General features: G+C 40.5%; 1 protein-coding gene across 1 annotated transcript in view; it reads right to left on the bottom strand.

The window, feature by feature from the left end:
- TMEM108 (transmembrane protein 108) overlaps nt 1–20,511 on the bottom strand; it is a 673,892-nt gene that overhangs the window by 595,402 nt on the left and 57,979 nt on the right. Inside the window, exon 2 of the mRNA XM_087870206.1 lies at nt 416–510. The gene's annotated coding sequence lies outside the window, so the exon portion shown is untranslated. The remainder of the gene's footprint in view (nt 1–415; nt 511–20,511) is intronic.

Below are 20,511 nucleotides of genomic sequence, written 5' to 3'. Positions count from 1 at the left end.
AGTTTTTTTGAGCAACGCTGTAAAATGGTCAGACCTGTATTTTAGAAAGACAAGTCTGGCTGCGTGAGCAGGAGGGATAGGTGAAACAAGATGTCAAATGTAGCAAGTTATTAATTCAGTTGCAATATAAGCTTCACAAAATTCCAAAATTGAGAGTCAAAGGGTGTATTATGAACATTGCTGTTGGTTGCCATCACAACCATCAATTTCTCTTCTTTGTTAGTTTATAAAATCTTAATTTTGTTCAGGCAGCTGAATTCACAAAGCAGTGGGGACTTTCACCTTACCTCAGGAGTTGAATCATAAAATTCACTGCCCTTTGCTGGTGATTTATTCAATAGACACAGAAAAGGTATTTGGCAAAATTCACTATACATGCATGATAATTTTTGGAGATGATGGATATGTCTATTACCTTGACTGTAGTTTCACAGGTGTATGCCTATGTTCAGACTCATCAAATTGTGTATGGGTAGACATCGGAGATATTTCAGGTTGAGTTCCAAACCACTGCAATAAAGCAAATATCACAGTAAAGTGGGTCAAAGGGATATTTTGGTTTCCCAGTGTATATAAAAGTTATGTTTACACTATACTATAGTCTATGAAGTGTGTAAGAACATTATGTCTAAAAAACAATGTACATACCTTAATTAAAGGATACTTTATTGCTAGAAAATGCTAACCATCACCTGAGCTTTGAGTGAGTTGTAACCATTGATCACAGATGACCAGAAAATGTAATAATATGGGAAAAGTTTGAAATATGAAAATTACCAAAACGGAACACAAAAACACAAAATGAGCAAATGCTATTGGAAAAATGGCACCAATAGACTTGCTTGATACACAGTTACCACAAACCCTTAATTTGTAAAAAATACACTATCTGTGATGAACAATGAAGCAAAGTGCAATAATACAAGGTATACGTGTACACATATGCAGTTTTTTGTATATCGACTATGCCACTATAAAGCTGTTTTTTAAAAAACTCCCATCAAAGCAGGAATAGAAAGGAGTTCCCTCTATCTGATAAAATGCACCGAAAAACCATGCAGCTAATGTTTTCCCTAATGATGACATACTGAACACTTTCACCCTAGGATTGGGAACAAGGCAAGGATAGCTTCTCTCACTACTTTTCCTAAACATTGTCCATAAGGTCCTAACCATGCATTAAAGCAAGAAAACATAGGTAAAAGGCATAAAGTATGGAAGGAAGAGGTAAAATCATCTTTATTTGCAGTCAACAAGGCTATATGCATAAATTGTACAGGATCTTTAAACAACTAGTAGAACTAATAATTGTAGCAAAGTCACAGGATACAAGATTGATAATACAAAAATCAACTGCATTTCTATATTTTTTAAATTTTTAATTTATTTTATTTTTAATTTTATTCCAGTATAGTTAATACACAGTGTTATATTAGTGTATTTCTATATTTTGTCCATAAGCATTTGGAAAACAGAGTCTTAAAAATACCACCTTAAGTTTATACTAAAAAGTATTGAAAGCAGGGATTCAAACAGATATTTGTACAGTTTTTTTTCATAGCAGCATTATTCACAATAACCAAAAAGTAGAATCAACCCAAGAATCCATAGATGGATAAATAAACAAAATATGGCATATACATATAATAGAATATTATTCAGCCTTTAAAAAGGAAAGAAATTCTGACACATGCTGTAACATGAGTGAATCTTGAAGACATTTTGTAAAGTGAAATATGTCAGTCACAAAAGGACAGACGCTGCATGATTCCACTTAAATGGGGCGACTGAAGCAGTCACATTCATAGACACAGAAAGTAGAATGGCAGTTGCTGGGGGCTGAGGAAAGGGAAAAAGAGGGGACTTAGTGTTTAATGGGTCTATAATGGGTACAGAATCTCAGTTTGGGAAGATGAAAAGAGTTTTGGAAATGGACAGTAGTGATGGTTTATATATGTACACAAAATACTTAGGAATAAATTTAACAAAAGATATGCAAATCCTATGCACCAAAAACCCACAAAGCATTACTGAGAGAAACTGCAGATAATCTAAGGAAATGGGGGAAAAAAAAAAGAACTATATTGGAGATTTATCCCACCTGATTTCAAGACTTCTTATAAAGGTACAGTAATCGGGTACCTGGATGGCTCATTAGGTTAAGTGTCTGCCTCGGCTCAGGTCATGATCCCAGGGTCCTGGGATCCACCCCATGTCCAGCTCCCTGCTCAGCAGGGAGTCTGCTTCCCCCTCTCCCTCTCTGCTCCCCCTGCCTGTGCTCTCTGTCAAAGAAATAAATAAAATCTTTTAAAAAAATAAATAAAGGTATAGTAATCAAGACAGTGTGGTACTGGTGAAGGATAAGTAGATAAATGGAACAGATTAGAGGGACTGGAAATAGATCACACATTTAGAGTTAATTGATTTTGGACAAAAGTCTTTTTAATAAATAATGCTGGTACAACCAGAAAAGTATATGGAAAAATATAATATGCAATGAATTATAAACCTACATACAAAAACTTGAAACTATAAAGCTTCTAGGAGACCACATATGGACTGGGGTGAGTCCCATGAATTTGTTTCAAACGAGTTTCCCAGGTGATATGTATGTTATGATCCAGGGACCACATTTTGTCATTATTTTTTAACAGAATGGTATGAGGGGAAAAAAACACAAATGCTAACATTTTTTTTTCCACTCAAATCTTCCTCTTGAATATTTAGAGAGAAAATAGTAGCTTCTTGGGAATAAATTGAAACTATTAATAATTTAGGATTAAGTAGACATGATAGAAGCTGTGAAGAAACATCTTTTTCAACCATGTTGAATTTAGGACTAGGAAACCATGGTTTTGCGAGAAGCCTAAATGGGATACTGTACCCCCAAGAGAAATTTACTGCATAAACATGCCTCAACCCAAAGAAAAATAATCATGCATATAATATGTACCCTTGCTTATGTGCCCAACATGAAGATAAGATATTCCAATATAATTCAGCCTGGTGGCCCATTCTTGCTAGACTGTGCTTCGTGATGAAATCACTGCCACTTCCCTGGATTAATAAAAGCCTTCTGCATGGAGGCCATCCTATTATTCTTCTGTGATTTGTTTGCCATTACAATCACCTCCTGCGTCATGCTTCTGTTTGCTGTATTTTAAATTTTAGCTGGGCAGTATGCCCTTAGTGCATGCTTCTTAGAGCAGTAAACAAGCTTCAAACGAATAGGAATTTTAGAGCTTTAAAAAGGGAACCTCACAGGTGATGATCTCACAGAGAAGCACAGAGAGGGTAAGGATGAAGAGCGTGGGCTATGGAGTCAGGCAGCCCTGAGGTCAAATCCTGCTCTACCATTTACCTAAGTAAATGTTTCTTCAACCACTGAAGGTCTCGTTTTCTTATGTGTAAGATAAGGTCTTGTGAAGATTAAATGGGACAATGTGTAGGAAGTACTCAGCCTATTTCCTGAGCCCATTGTGAGTAACTACCATAACTAGAATAATATGTTAGGCCATACAAATGTGCATTCCTCCTCTGTACGTTCATGTGAAGCATCTCCTTAGCCAGTATAAAGCATTTATCGGGGAAAGGAGGAGGACAGGTAGAATGGAGTAAAAAAGGGAGGAAAGACAATTTTATTGCATAAACATAAAGAAAAACAGTGAATATTCAGATTCTGGCAGCCAAAATAGAATGATTTTGAGCACTCCCAGAGAAAAAGAGACAGAGAGAAAGAACTCTGAGGTACTGAGCATTTTATCTAAGAGACTGAATATTTCCCTAAAGGGGCCTTGTGGTAGACTGTTTGCCAAATTGGCTGCTGTCATTCCCATTTTTGTTTTTATGCCCTTTGCAACGTGACTTGGCAGCTCCTCCCATCGGGTGAATGTTCCAGCAGACTGAACAGCAAATGCAAAGACCCTTAGGCAAGAAGGCGTTTGACAGTGTTCAAAAACACAGAGAAAGCCAGTGTGGCTGGAACGCAAGGGGAAGGAAGTGGACAATGACAGAAGACAGCACCAGGTCACATACAGCTTTTGAGACTAGGAAATCCCTGACAACAGAGGGACCCAAACTTAAACCATTGTGGCCTGTTTATACATGAGTACAAGAGGACCTATATTAAAATATTAAAATATTTTCATTCCAGTTGGTAAATAACCACAGTGCTGATCCCCCTGGGTGTCTCCATAGCCCTGGCACACCAGGCCACCCCCAGCACCATGAACCTTTCATGATCCTGTAATTTAAGAACCAGGGTACATAGAAGCCTCTAAAACTGACTCGTGCCATGACTGTGGATGTGTAACATTATCCCTAGACCAAAGGGAGACCACTTCTTTACCTACATCTTTATGAAGTTCAGAATACGCATGAATTCATCCCATCAGTAAATAGTTATTACCCATGGGCCAGGAGGTATTGTAGGTGTCAGAGAGGAGCAAGAGTTTACAAACCAGTTTCTACCCTCACTAAGCTTAAGTTCAGCATTCAGGCAAACTGTTGCCTGCAGGCAGTAATTTTTAGGCAGTGGTTCTCAACCCAAACTCCACAACGGAAATCATCTGAGAATTTTAAAAAGTACTGAAGGCTAGGTCCCACCCCCAGTGGGGATGATTTCATTGCTCTGAGGTGTGGCCAGGGCGTTGGCAATATCTAAAAGCTCCCTCGCTGACTCAATGTGCTGCCAGGGTTGAGAACCTCTCCGAGATGAGCTAAGATGGAAAACAGAGAGTGGGATTTCTACACTTTAGTAAAATTATGGGTGCAAACCTAGAGAAATAAGTTTTCTCTGCATGTCAACTAATACAGGTAGATCAAGATGGAAGCATGATTTCTTGAAAGGTACTTTTCAGAAAGTTCTGGAAGCTGTCTTTGTAGAATGGCATTCTGACAAAATGCTGGCTGGGAGTCTGACCCAATGTTAGGTAGGTCAACTAAGCACATTCTGACAATACAGAGCAAAACTCTGGGCTTTATTCTTTTTAAAGATTTTATGGATTTATTTGACAGAGAAAGAGTGAGAGAGCACAAGCAGGGGGAGTGGCAGAGGGAGAGGGAGAAGCAGGCTCCCCGCTGAGCAGGGAGCCTGACATGGGGCTCAATCCCAGGACCCTGAGATCATGACCTGAGCCAAAGGCAGACACAATCAACTGAGCCACCCAGGTGCCCCAACTCTAGGCTTTTTGAAATAGAATTCCTTGGGAAAGAACTAAATGTGAACACTCCTACTACCCTTCCCTCCCCCCCGCCCCCAACCATGACCTGTTCACTCTCGAACTACACATTCCACCCAAAGCTAGCAACCAGCCTGAGGAATGGGCCTATACCTGGAATTCCAGGCCACAGATGAGGATTCCAGACCCAGAAAATAAGAACCATGACTTGGTGGATTGAGATTGCTTTTCAGAATGATTTCTTACCTCTCTAATTGCTTTCCAGTTGCTTCCCTAAGCTGTCCATTGAGTGACAACTGTTTTGAATGAGACAGAATCAAAAGCAGCTCGATACCCTATGATCCAGCCATTGCACTACTGGGTATTTACCCCAAAGATACAGACGTAGTGAAGAGAAGGGCCATATGCACCCCAATGTTCATAGCAGCAATGTCCACAATAGCTAAATTGTGGAAGGAGCCGAGATGCCCTTCAACAGATGACTGGATTAAGAAGTTGTGGTCCATATATACAATGGAATATTACTCAGCTATCAGAAAGAACGAGTTCTCAACATTTGCTACAACATGGACAGCACTGGAGGAGATAATGCTAAGTGAAATAAGTCAAGCAGAGAAAGACAACTATCATATGATTTCTCTTATCTATGGAACATAAGAACTAGGATGATCAGTAGGGGAAGAAAGGGATAAAGAAAGGGGGGGGGTAATCAGAAGGGGGAATGAAACATGAGAGACTATGGACTATGAGAAACAAACTGAGGACTTCAGAGGGGAGGGGGGTGGGGGAATGGGATAGACCGGTGATGGGTAGTAAGGAGGGCACGTATTGCATGGTGCACTGGGTGTTATACACAACTAATGAATCATCGAGCCTTACATCGGAAACCGGGGATGTACTGTATGGTGACTAACATAATATAATAAAAAATCATTAAAAAAAAAAAAAAAAGCAGCTCGAAAAGGTTTGACCCAATGGAGAGTCCAGAGGAGCTGAGGAAACATGCGCCAAAGGCTGGGCTGCAGCACAAGAACTTTCTAGAGTCACTGGGTCAAAGCGAAGCAGCAAAGCACATTCTAGGGCAATGAGTGTGCTCAGAACTAGCCCTTGATTATTCTATCTTAATGGAGGGGAATACAGATGTGGGTTTTCTGAAAGAGCAGCTGATTTTAATGAGCAGTTTGGTTTTGACTCTGGAAATCACTACTAGGTAAATAAAAAGGTATGCAGCACGTCTGAGCATATTTCAGCTGCGCAGCATGGAACGTGGCCGAGAATGCTAGAGAGTGAGTGGCTTAAATGTCAAAACTCACCAGAGAACCCCACAAAATAGAAACATCTCATTTAGAAATAACAGAGCCCTGGGAGAGCCTGGGTAGTTTAGTCAGTTAAGCATCTGCCTTCGGCTCAGGTCATGATCTTGGAGCCCTAGGATGGAGTCCCACTTCTCCCTCTCCCCAACCACCCCTCTCGTGCTCTATTTCACTCCCTCTCTCTCTCAAATAAATAAATTCTTAAAAAAGAAAAGAGCCCTGAATTATGATTTAGAAGACAAGGATTCTTTTTTTTTTTTAAAGATTTTATTTATTTATTTGACAGAGATAGAGACAGCCAGCGAGAGAGGGAACACAAGCAGGGAGAGTGGGAGAGGAAGAAGCAGGCTCATAGCAGAGGAGCCCATAACTCCGGGATCAGGCCCTGAGCCAAAGGCAGACGCTTAACCGCTGTGCCACCCAGGCGCCCCTCCTCATTTTTAAAATGAGGGGACCAGGCTTAAATGACCTCCAGTAGGATAGATGGATAAAATGGAATTTAATATCTGTGTGTGAGGGAGAGAGAAAGTACTGAGATCTGAAGCCTGAAGATTGCTGGTAGCAAGTAGCCAAATTTGCATTTGGAGCCCAAGACACTCTTAGAGGATGAAGGTGGGAAGGCATCAAGACCCCAACACCTTGTCTCAGGAATTAAAACTAGTTGGAGTGGACTGGGAGGTTGCCCTGGGCAAAGCTCAGAGTCAGGAAATGGCCACAAGACCCCTCAGATTAACTCACCACCAAGGAAAAAAGATAGGACCACCAGCCTAGCCTCTGCACAGACTTAGGAATTCAAAAGGAGGCTGTAAATCAGTGCACACGAGGACTGACCCCAGACCAGGAATCAGGTAGCAGGCATGAGTCCTGGAGAAGTGGCTGTGTGGGGGAGCGTGAGGAGTGACAAGGATGGGCATCCAGACCAGGTTTGCCTGGAGCCCACTCCTGGTGGAACTTACTCACGAGGGCTGGGGATCTTCACTCTGGACCCTCAAAGAAGAGCAGCGGCCCAAGAAAAAGTCTACACTAGCTGTTCCTTGGGAGCCACCAACCTCCTGTGGGGTAGCAGAGTCCCCTGGCCTTGAGGGGACATCTCTGCTAAGACTCCAGAAGCACAAATGGAAGTGACCACAATGGCCCTGGCATATCCAGGGAAGGAGCTTCCAGGGAAGGATGTGGTATTTCCTGTTCGCTGGGCATGTGAGAGGTCACATGTTCAACTTTGGGAACCCACCTGAGTGGTGCCTTATCTGCATCCCAAACTATAAATTGAGCCATGCCAGTTAAGGATTTCTCATGGCTCCAGTGTGTTGTGATTTTAGTGTGTGATTCAAAACAAAACCCAAAAAATGACTTTAATTCAGAGTTTAGTGTACAACTATATCTTTACGTTTGTAGATATTGGGTCTCTTGTCTACAAATGTGTAAATGAGGGATCCATCTGTGACCATTAAATAGCCTAAAATTAACAAAAAAAGGCATATCACTGCTAACGATCCATGAATTCACTCCATATGCATTCATTAGAGATCATTAAAATGAAAGCCGGGAATGCAAAGATAATTATATAGTTTGGATACCTAAAAATTTTTCCTTAGAGAGAGCAGATTTGAATGTATGTGTAAAATACACGTGTGTTACTCTAAAATTACAACTGAAATACTAGCTTGCTTTAGTGAAAGGTGATTGCCATATTAATTTCCAGTTTAAAATGGCCCTAGACAATAACCATCAGCATTGTAAATGTGTATACTATTTGAACCAGCAATTTTACATATAGAAATTTATCCTGATGAAATTTCGCACATGTATACAAAACTAAATATATAAGAATGTTCATTGTCACAACATTGTTAGTAAAGAAAAAATTAGAGGAGTGCCTGGGTGGCTTAGTTGGTTAAGTGTCAACTCTTGGTTTCAGCTCAGGTCATAATCTCATGGGTTGTGAGATGGAGCCCCAAATTGGGCTCCACACTCAGCAGGGAGTCTGCTTGAGATTCTCTCTTTCTGCCCTTCCCCCAACTCATGCTATCTATCTCTATCAAATAAATAAATCTTAAAAAAAAGAAGAAACTGGAAAAAATTGAAACACTCATTAATAAGGGTTCAGTTAAAAAAATTATCAGCCTTCCATATGCTAGAATATTTTGAATTTACTAGAACTAGTGAAATACATCTTCTTTTAATTTAAATTTTATTTAGTTAACATACAGTACAATATTGGTTTCTGGAGTAGAATTCAGTGATTCATCATTTACATACAGCACCCAGTGCTCATCACAACAAGTGCCCTCCTCAATACCTATCACCCATCTAGCCTATCCCCCCACCAACCTCCCTCCATCAACCCTGTTTGTTCTCCATTGTTAAGTCTTTTACGGCTTGTTTCCCTCTCCTTTTTTTCTTTCCCCCCTTCCCATTTGTTCATCTGTTTTCTTAAATTTCACATATAAGTGAGATCATATGGTATTTGTCTTTCTCTAACTGACTTATTTCACTTAGAAAATACACTCTAGCTCCATGCATATTGTTGCAAATGGCAAGATTTTGTTCTTTTTGATGACTAATATTCCATCGCGTGGGGTGTGTGTGTGTGTGTGTGTGTGTGTGTACACTATATCTTCTTTATCCATTCATCAGTCAGTGGACATTTGGGCTCTCTCCATAGTTTGGCTATTGTTGATAATGCTATTAACATCGTACCCCTTCAAAATTGTGTTTTTATATCCTTTGGGTAAATACCTGTAGGGCAATTGCTAGTTCACAAGATAGTTCTATTTTTAATTTTTTGAGGAACCTCCATACCGTTATCCAGAGTGGCTGCACCAGTTTGCATTCCCACCAACAGTGCAAGAGCGTTCTCCACATCCTTGCCAACCCCTGTTGTTTCTTGTGTTGTTAATTTTAGCTATCTGACAGGTGTGAGGTGGTATGTCATCATGGTTTTGACTTTGAAATACATCTTTATAGCAGAGAAACAATTTTATATTAACTGAACATGGCTGTCATTTATAGTTGTTTGTTTGTTTACCCCACCTCCATTCCCTGCTTTAAATCAAATCTATAATGAGGCTGACAGATTCACTGTATCAGAGAGATATGGTTATAAAGAGCACTGATCATATAAAGTTATAATTCTTACTGCTTAGCCCCAAAGACAAGAGACACAGAGAAAGGTATTCTCACCATCCACCAGGCATACTTTTGAGAATGAAAGGGAATGTTGTAAATAACGACATCGAAATAACATGGACTATTCTGAGGAAACAAGGACATCCTGCTTACAGACTTTCCCCTCAGGTTAACTCATTTTATTGTAAACCTAAGACAAATGTCATCTTTTAGCAGATAAGGTCCTTGCTCTCATGGAGCTTTAGACAAAGGAAGATGGAAATTAATATCATTTGCAAATATCTTCTATCATTCTACAGGCTGCCTTTTTGTGTTGTTGATTGTTTCCTTTGATGTGCAGAAACTTTTTAGTTTGATGTAGTCCCAATAGTTTATTTTTGCTTTTGTTTCCCTTGCCTTAGGAGACACATCTAGACAAATGGTGCTACGGCTGTCACATTTAGGTCTTCAATCCATGTTGAATTTATTTTTGTATATTGTGAAAGTGGTCCAGTTTCATTCTTTTGCATGTAGTTGTCCAGTTTTCCCAACACCATTTATTGAAGATACTATCTTTTCCCCATTGTATATTCTTGCCTTCTTTTGTCGTAGATTAATTGACCATATAGTCATGGGTTTATTTCTGGGCTCTCTATTCTGTTCCATTAATCTATGTCTATATGTCTATTTTTATACCAGTAACCACACTGTTTTGATTACTACAGTTTTGTAGTATATCTTGAAATCTGGGATTGTGATACTGCCAGCTTTATTATTCTTTCTCAAGATTGCTTTGGCTTAAAAAAAAAAAAGATTGCTTTGGTTATTCAGGGACTTTTGTGGTTCCACACAAATTTCAGTATTATTTGTTCTAGTTTTGTGAAAAATCCTGTTGCTATTTTGTTAGGGATTGCATTGAATCTGTAGATTGTTTTGGATAATATGGATATTTTAATTATATTAATTCTTCCAATCCATGAGCATGGAATATCTTTCCATTTGTTTGTGTCATCTTCAATTTCTTTCATCAGCGTTTTATAGTTTTCAGAGTACAGATCTTTCACCTCTTTGGTTAAGTTTATTCTGAGGTATTTTATTCTATTTGGTGCAATTGTAAATGGAATTGTTTTTCTTAATTTGTCTTTCTGCTACTTTGTTATTAATGTATAGAAATGCTACCAGAGGAAAGTAATAAAGCAAAGTGAGGAATGAACAAGATAGATGGAGACTGATAAAGCTTTGAAGAGAATTGAAAAACTGGGAATTTAGAAATGATGCAGGGTAGAGAGGTAGACAGCCAGGAAGACTTGCTTGAAAAGACATTTGGCTGGAGACCTTCATGTCCAGACAGGTTTGGACATGCCAAGATGAGGGGAAAGAGTGCTCCAGGCAGGTAACCAATAAAGCCTCTATTGTGTTGCAAGAACAGACCTCATGAATAGGGCAACTTACTGCAGGTTTAAACTGATTCATAGTTTAGGGAAATAAGAAAGAAGGAAACTGTGGAACCAAAAACAACTGAGGGAGGGAGATGGATGATGTGCCTGAGAAAGAAAATTAGTAAAGGCAGGAAGGGGAAAGCACAAGCACTGGAAAGAACAATCCTTGCAGCTGTTTCAGACTTGGGGTGGTATATGGTTAGTGCCTGGACTGGTTACTTGAAGGGCAAAGGAGTTTTCCTAAAACTACAGGGGGATCAGAGGCAGATAGCAAGAAGACTTGAAATCAGATAAGTGTAGTCTAGTCAAGGAAAGGCTAATGTAGAATTTAGTTTTAAACATATTCATTATTATTACAATTTATCTTAGGCTAAGTCACTGGGAATTAAGCTGACTTGAAACTGTAAACAGAAGAGGTAATTGGAATTGTTGAATATTTCCTCTGTTGGGAAATGTTCTGCAATGATGAATATTTTGCAATTCCATCTTTTCTGCATGCTGTATTGTGTTCCATTGACTTACATGTCTATCCTTTTGCCAATAACACACTATCTTGATTTTTAAAAACTTTATAAATTCTTTGCTTTTAGAATAAGTCTTAATATCAGGCAGTGTGAATCCTCCAACTTTGTTCTTTTCCAAATTGTTTTGTCCATTCTACAATTCCATGTTTTAAAATCTTATTTTAATATTTTGTGGAATTTTTTTATTTATTAAATAGAGCTGGTTTATTTACTTTTATCATGATAAAAATAAAAGAAAAAGACGCTGTCGGCAAGGGATATTTTAGGCTGCAAGTGACAGAATCCTTCATCTCAGTATCGCAGACAAAGAGGGGTTCATTTTTCCCCACATAAAAGAAAGTCTGAAGACAGGTGTCTGCTTGCATTGGTTCAGTGGCTTAACAATGTCAGGGCCAACATCTCTGTGGGTCTCTTGACCTCTCCCTCATGGTCACAAATGGTAGCTACAGCTGTTGCCATCTTGTCCATTCAGGGTAGAAAAGAAGGGAAAGTAGGGGGTAACTTATGTCCCCGGATCCAGAATTGGGTCAGATGGCCTCTTTGGCTGCAAGGGAGTTTGGGAATGGCATATTTTTTTCAGACCATATAATAGACACAGGCCAGAAAGAAGGGGATTGATATGAGAGTTGTCAGTGCCAACCTGTAGTGTTTGCCACAAATGTTGATGAGAGGTTACAAAAAAAAAAAAAAAAAAGAGGAGAAAAGTTTTCATTGAATTCTGCCCTCTTCAAAAATATCATCAGAAGAACTAATGATAAAGAATCCATCTCATGGGATGCCTGGGTAGCTCAGTCAGTTAGGCATCCAACTCTGATTTCGGTTCAGGTGATGATCTCAGGGTCCTGGGATGGAGCCCTGCATCAGGCTCTGTGCTTGGCACGGAGTCTGCTTGGGATTCTCCCTCTTCCTTTGCCCCTCCCCCAGCTTGTGCTCTTACTCTATCTATTTCTAAAATAAAAAAGATTAAAAAAAGAAAATCCATCTCAAGCCACATCACTTTCCTTAGTGTTGGATGGGAACCTCAATGCCTCCTGGTCCTGCCTCTCCCTGCCATGAGAGTTAGCTCTCCCCCAGAATTCAACCGCACTCACACAGTCCTTGAGTCAGATCAGCTAGAAAAGCAAACCCAGTCTGTTGCTAAGGGACAAGAGTGACATTATAAGCAGCCTACAGGGTAGTTCTCTTTAGTAAACTTTTAAGGAAAAAATGTTGGAATTCAATGCATGTTCGTGAATTGCCCATTGCAGTCTCTGAATAGGGGAAACTGGGCATTTCTTCCTTTCTCTCATTCAGTAAACATTTACAGGGTTCCTATGTGCCAGGCACTGGGTGTTTTTATTCCTCTTCCCTTTATTATTGTTCCCTGTCCTGTTTTCTTGGATTATTTTTCACTCTAAGTGTATATGGGAATATGCATGTGTGTATAAAAGTATAAGACAAGGTCAGACTTGCAGAGTTTACGGCACCATCACTATAGCTCTCTCTGGTCTCCCTGTAGAGGCCACAGGAGCACAACTCACACCCCTTTGAGAACCCTTGGAAGATATGGATGAATCAGGATGCAAGAGGTTATCTGTGAGTAATGTTGCTTCTTACAACATTCATGCACTTATTCATGCATTTATTTATTCAGTAAATATTTGTTAAGTCCCTTTACTAGATTCTGGAGATACTGTGGTATACATACAGACAAAGTCTCTACCCTCATTGAGCTTGTATTTGTTGTAGGACAATATTTTTGAAATACTACCAATGTTATTTTCTCCCAAAGTTACTTTTCTCTCTCCCTGCTCCCACTCAAGTAGCTAGGCTATACTCATTGCCTCAGGGCAGAGATACAATAAGCAGAAGACAGAGAAAAAAGAAGAGACTTCCTATACTTACAGGAATAAAAGTGACACAGAGCAAATGTTAGCATGAACTTCATCCCACAGAGATACCCCAGTAAGTGACAAACCATTCCTCTGAGCTGAAAGGGGGAAGAAAGGCGGAAGGCAAGGGAATTGCCATAGAGGCCAGTGGGGATAGGAAAGACAATCAGACCTGAAGGGACCATCAATGAAAACAAACTGTGTCAACCAAGGGCCACAGTGAGGAGAATTTGTGGACACTCAGGAACCAGATTGTAGCCAAGGGTGCATTTGCCAACACCACCTGTCATCCACACCAGGGCCCATATCAGCCATCCTTTCTCCAGCCATCCAAACTCCATGCTTGCATCTTCTTCCTGGGCATATAGTTAGGCTCTGTTTCCCAGCCTCCTTTGCTGTTAGATGGAATCATATCACAAAGCAGTGAGTTCTGGCCAATGGAACGTGTGAGGAAGTGATATACACCACTTCCTATCCTGTTCATAAATACTTCCAATGCAATCTTCCATGCTCCCTCTTTCCTGTTTTACCAGATATAAATGATGAGCTTCAAGGCCCTAAGGCATGGCAGAGCCAAAAGATGGAAGGGACCTGGATCCCTGGGTTCCTACTTGGAAGAGAGCCACCTAAGGTGGTCACTTTGACCAGAAACATCTGCACTGAGTTCTTGTGTGAGAAGTTAATTTTTATTGCACTAAGCCACAAAAATATTGCAGTTTGTTACAGAAAGTTTTGCCAACTCTGACAATATTTCAAGCAACTCCCCAGCTCAAGCAACACTCCTCTTCCTGGACTTAGTTCACTCCTTATCCAGCTTACCCCATGAGGACAGGCACCCCATTGCAAAATGCCAGGATATAGTAAGCACTCACCCCCAAAAGGAGGGTGAGGCCCTTATAATCTGCCATGGCAGTATGACATTAAGGGAGGGAAAGGTTTTACTCTTATATTTGTGAGGATAACCAGAACCTGCTTACGATTTTTCCTGGTCTAGGAGACTGATTAAACACACAAGCATCACATCACGTAGAAGGGGAGAGAAATACTGAACAAGTCAATGTAGATTTATGTGTAGAATTACAGACTGTGCTAAGCTCTATGGAGGAAAAAATAAAAATAGTCTGGCAAAAAAAGGAGTGGGAATGAATAAAGACTGTCTGAGGAAAGAACAGATGAACTGAAGCCTATCAGGAAAACCAGAATCAAGTAGATTAAAATTTGGGGGGAAGAGCATTCAGGCAAAAGGATAGAATGTGCAAAGGCCATGACAAAGGAAAGAGGTTGGCTCATTGAGGATCTGAAAGATCTCAGTTTAGCTGCGATGTACAGAGGGAGGAGGAGAAGGGTATGAGATAGGGATAGAGAAATAAGCAGAGACAAATTAAAAGGGGCCATGCAGGCCTGGTTCTTGCTTTTATACTTTATTACGAAAGCCTAGGAAGGCATTGAAGAATTTTAATCAGGGATCATGGTCAGGATTGCATTTTTAAAATATCAAACTGGCCAAGATGGAGATTGGTTGGCAGGGAGGCAAAAGTGGAAGGAGAAAGCCCATGAAGGAGGCTATTTCAGAAATTCAGGCAAGAGATAATGGTGTGTGGAAGTAGAAGGGTAGCAGCATGTAGATGGAGAGAACTGGATGGGTTGAAGATATGGTTGGGAAGTTGAATGGAATAGGAACTGTTGCATTCAATAACTTTAAACTCTAGTGAGACACAGGATCAGGTGGTAAGTGGTATGAAACTCAGTTCTAATCTAGGTCCTCTAAGAGTTAAGAGAACATGACAACAGTAACAGTAGCTTCCCCAATGTCTGAACCACCATTTGAACAGGATAGTTTGGAGGAGATAAAAGGTTGCAGTAAAAACTGGGCTTAGAGTCAAAGGGCTGTACCGCAGTTGGGTATATGATTGGGTATTCACTCAAATGTGTTGTCATGCCAAAAAGGATAGAGCCTAGTTAGTTAAGTAATTTTGAAACCTACAAATAAAGATTCTGCCCAGATATGATCTAAGCATAATGGGGGAGGACAATTCCATCCTTTGCCCATTCTTAATAGCTATTGATAATAATGAGAAGAATAAGTAACATTATGGAGCTCTTTGTGCCACGCCCTATGCTAAGAAATGTGTGTGCATATTCTCATTTAAGCTCATTAGGGCTCTGTGAAATAGGTACTATTATTGCTTCTATTTACTAACACTAGTGCTTAGAGATTAGTACCTTCTCCAAGGCCTTATCTCTAATAACTAGAGCAGTGTATATTTAAACCCAGCCCTAACTCCAGAGTCCACACTCCCAGCTATATAATGTAATGTGTTGAGAAGGATTCTGAAGATGCGTTTGGGTTCAGTGGGGGCAAAGTTAGATGGGTACAGTCTGGTCAGTCACATATAAGCATGTGCCTTATAACCATGCAGCCTTATTCTAAAGGAAAAATCACTGTGGATTCTATAACAAAAGAAAACTGTCACTATACTTTATGACTTTATAGGATATCATGTTCATACTCTAATGGTCAATTATAGTTTTCAAGACAACTAACTAGAAAGAATATTTGAAGAATCTGGTACATGAGGGTCTCTAGACACCTTAATATAAGACTTCTAAACACATTATGAAAGATTTAAAAACCTGCTTTGAGAGCCTCTTCTCTATAGAACTCAACTGGGGAGTCACATCAGGCTAGGAAATGGTTCTGGGGCAGAGCCAAGCTTTGAGTTGTCAGAGAAAGGCTGAGTTGAAACAAAACTGCATTGTATCTAGGAACCCAGTGTTAACTGGTATAAACCAACACTGTTTTTCCTGAAAGCTCTCATGAGAAAGAGCATTTTCAACTACTGATGTGGCTTTCTTCTCACCCCTTCCCTGCCCCCAGTGGGGAGAAAATGTTTATTCTTCTTACATAATTTTGTTCTTCTTTATGTCACCAAATGCCTTGTGACAGTATTGCATCTGACAGATTTCTAATTGAGAAGTTGCCAACAACCAAAGGACAATTAACTTAGTCTTCCAGGCATGTAAAAAAAAAAAAAACCAAACACACACACACAGAATGGACCATGCACAATTCATTGGAAATAGTGTACAACTGCTTACATCTCAATGAAATTTGTTGGGGTTGTAAAAAATTCTGCATCTCAAAGAATGCTTTGTGCAATTGACTCTTGCTGAAAGGAGATAGGTCCTTAACTTTTAGGGAACAGAAGTGGGACAGGACTATACAGGGAATCAATAAGCATTCATGAAATGTCTACTTGGTCAGGCACATTGCTAAACTCTGAGGATACAAAGGAGAATGAGATCCAAGAGAATTGACAATCCAATAAAGAAGAGAGAGAGGACTCATACAGCAACTCTTAGAGTGAGTATAAAGGAGACATACACACACACACACACACACACACACACACACACACACACACACTATAGTAGTTCTGAAAGTTGTAGTCCCCAGACCAACAGCATCATCTGGGAACTTATTAGAAAGGCCCTCCATGAGGGCCTGGGTGTCTCAGTTGGTTAAGCATCTGCCTTCGGCTCCGGTCACGATCCCAGGATCCTGGGATCAAGCCCCCATCGGGCTCCCTGCTCGGCAGGGAGTCTGCTTCTCCCTCTCCCTCTGCTGTTCCCCCTGCTTGTTCTCTCTCTCTCTCTCTCTCTCTCTCAAATAAATAAATAAAATATTAGAAGAAGGAGGAGGAGGTTGAAGAGGAGGGGGAGGAGGAGGAGGAGGAGGAGAAGGAGAAGAAGGAGAAGGAGAGAAGAAGGGCCCTACATGAGACCTACCGGATCTCAAACTCTGAGGGTGGGCCTAGGAATTATCTCCCAGTGCAACCTGTCTGGAAACCACTGGTTTAGCAAAAAAGATGACAATAAAGTATAATTGTTTTGGGGAAATCACTGCATTGGTTACTGGTATCCAACCAAGAAATAATAAACTTGGGCTCTGGAGCCTTTCCGGCTGTTGTAACCTCGCACTATGAGGCAGGTTTGAGGTTTCAGTTGTGCCAATATCTAAGGCCATTGTGTTGCCCTCCAGCTTCAATTCTTGCTACACTTCTGTGTTAGTTTCCTATTGCTGCCATAACAGATTGCCACACATTTGGTGGCTTAAAACAACACACATTGATTATCCTTCTGTTCTGGAGGTCCAAAGTCCAAATTCAGTGAGGCCCGAAGTCAAAGTGTAGGCAGGTGTGGTTCCTTCTGGAGGCTCTCGTGAAGAATCCATTCGCTTCCCTTTTCTAGCTTCAAGATACCACTTGCATTCCTTGGCTTATGGCCCTGTATCATCTTGTCCACTGCTGCCTTCATGATATCTCTTCTGACTCTGTCCCTCCTACCTCCTTCTTTTAAAGACCCTTGTGATTACATTGGGCCACTCAGATAATGCAGGATAATCTCCCCATCCAAAATCCTTAATTTAACCACATCAGCAAATTCCCTTTTGCCATGTAAGGTAGCATATTCACAGGTTTCTGGGATTAGGACATGGACCTCTTTGAGGGGCCATTATTCAGCCTCTCACAACTTCCCCCTCAGTGTTGCTAGAGATAGAATAGGCGAGGGGGGTGCGGCACAGGGAGAGGAAGAGATGTTGAATGACAGAGTTTTTAGAAGGATAGGATTTATAAATGGGTCCAGGTGTTATTTTAATTTGTTCCACAGTCATTCCTCCATATAAAAGCCCAATCAAGTATCCATGGCTTAGGGTGTCCCAAAAGAAGAGCATCAGTGAGGGGGGCAAGGCCCGTAACTCCCTGAGCAAGCCTGTTTATCCCTATGTTCACCTGTCTACTGGGCATCTCCACTTGAGTAGGCCCAGAACTGAACTCTTCATTCCTGTCCCCTGTCCTGCCACCCCACCCCAATCTAGTTTACCTCCATAAGTCCCTATCTCAGATAAATGCACATAATGTACTCACTTAATCCAGAAATCTACATAATATCCTAGGTTTCTCTTTGTCTTTCAGTGCTCCAACCTCCCCACCACCCAAATCTAATCAGCCACTGACCTCTGTCAACCCTACCACAGACATAACTCTCTTCCTTTTCAAACACTCTGGCCAGGCTTGGTTCAGGCGCTCACCATTCCTTACCTAGATTTTGTGAGGGCCATTTAACTGGTTCCCTGGCTTTAGGATCATCACCTTTATCACCACTACCATAATAGTATTTCCAAAACACAAATCTGTCACTCATTTTCCTCTGCTGTTTATAACTCCCTAATGACATTTTAGAATAAAGACCAACTCCTTAAAGACAAGGCATTTAAGGCTCTTCCTGATGCACCCTTAGCTTACCTGTTCAGCCTCATGTTTGCCATTCCCTCACACGATAAACCAAATTATTTACGGATCCCAGAGTGTACCTTGATCCCTCACAACTCTTACTTTTTAACCTGGCTCTTCTCTGCTGGAACATCCTCATTCAATTCTACATGCAAAAGAATGAAACTTGACCACTCTCTCACACCATACACAAAGATAAACTCCAAATGGATGAAAGACCTCGATGTGAGACAGGAATCCATCAAAATCCTAGAAGAGAACATAGGCTGCAACCTCTGACATCGGCCACAGCAACTTTTTTCACGACACATCTCCAAAGGCAAGAGAAACAAAAGAAAAAATGAACTTGTGGGACTTCATCAAGATCAAAATCTTCTGCACAGCCAAGGAAACAGTCAAAAAAACTAAGAGGCAGCCCACAGAATGGGAGAAGATATTTGCAAATGACACTACAGATAAAAGATTAGTATCCAAGATCTATGAAGAACTTCTCAAAGTCAATAGACAAGAAACAAATAATCAAATCAAAAAATGGGCATAAGATATGAACAGACACTTTTCCAATGAAGAAAGGCAAATGGCTAACAGACACATGAAAAAATGTTCAAAATCATTAGCCATCAGGGAAATTCAAATCAAAACCACACGGAGATACCACCTTATGCCAGTTAGAATGGCAAAAATTGACAAGGCAGGAAACAATAAATGTTGGAGAGGATGTGGAGAAAGGGGATCCCTCCTACATTGTTGGTGGGAATGCAAGTTGGTACAGCCACTCTGGAAAACAGTGTGGAGGTCCCTTAGAACGTTAAAAATAGAGCTACCCTATGATCCAGCAATTGCACTACTGGGTATTTACCCCAAAGATACAGACACAGTGAAGAGAAGGGCCATATGCACCCCAATGTACATAGCAGCATTGTCCACAATAGCTAAATTGTGGAAGGAGCCAAGATGCCCTTCAACAGATGACTGGATTAAGATGTGGTCCATAGATACAATGGAATAATACTCAGCCATCAAAAAGAACGATTTCTCAACATTTGCTGCAACATGGACGGGACTGGAGGAGATAATGCTAAGTGAAATAAGTCAAGCAGAGAAAGACAATTATCATATGGTTTCACTCATTTATGGAACATAAGAAGTAGGAAGATCGGTAGGAGAAGAAGGGGAAGAAGAAAGGGGGGGTAAACAGAAGGCGGAATGAACCATGAGAGACTACGGACTCTGGGAAACAAACTGAGGGCTTCAGAGGGGAGGGAGGTAGAGGAATGGGATAGGCCAGTGATGGGTATTAAGGAGGGCACATATTGCATGGTGCACTGGGTGTTATACGCAAATAATGAATCATGGAACTTTACATCAAAAACTAGGGATGTACTGCATGGTGAGTAACATAATATAATAAAAAATTATTTTAAAAAATTCTATACCTGCTTGGAGTGACGATTCTTTAAATCTTCCTCTAGACATACTGCCCTGGCCTCTTCCTTCTGTCCTACCACCCACTACTCACCTCTGGAAGCACTTATTATCCTCAATTATAATTGATGATCTATAGTCTCTCAGACCACTAGACCATGAGCTCCTTAAGTGCAAGAATGAATTTTACTTATGTCTATATTCTCAGAGCCCAGCACAGTACAGGGCATACAGCAGTTGTTCAATACATTTCCCAGTTGAATTGAGATATTACATGACACTGGGAAATGCTGGCTAAGGAAACAAAAAAAGAGTGGGAGTAAGGAGGAGAATTAGAGTCGTAGATGCCTAGTAACT

Source organism: Ursus americanus, chromosome 20, assembly GCF_024610735.1.
Source record: "Ursus americanus isolate L20-20 chromosome 20, mUrsAme1.1.p, whole genome shotgun sequence".
Taxonomy (NCBI): domain Eukaryota; kingdom Metazoa; phylum Chordata; class Mammalia; order Carnivora; family Ursidae; genus Ursus; species Ursus americanus.
This window is presented reverse-complemented; position numbering and strand designations above follow the sequence as displayed.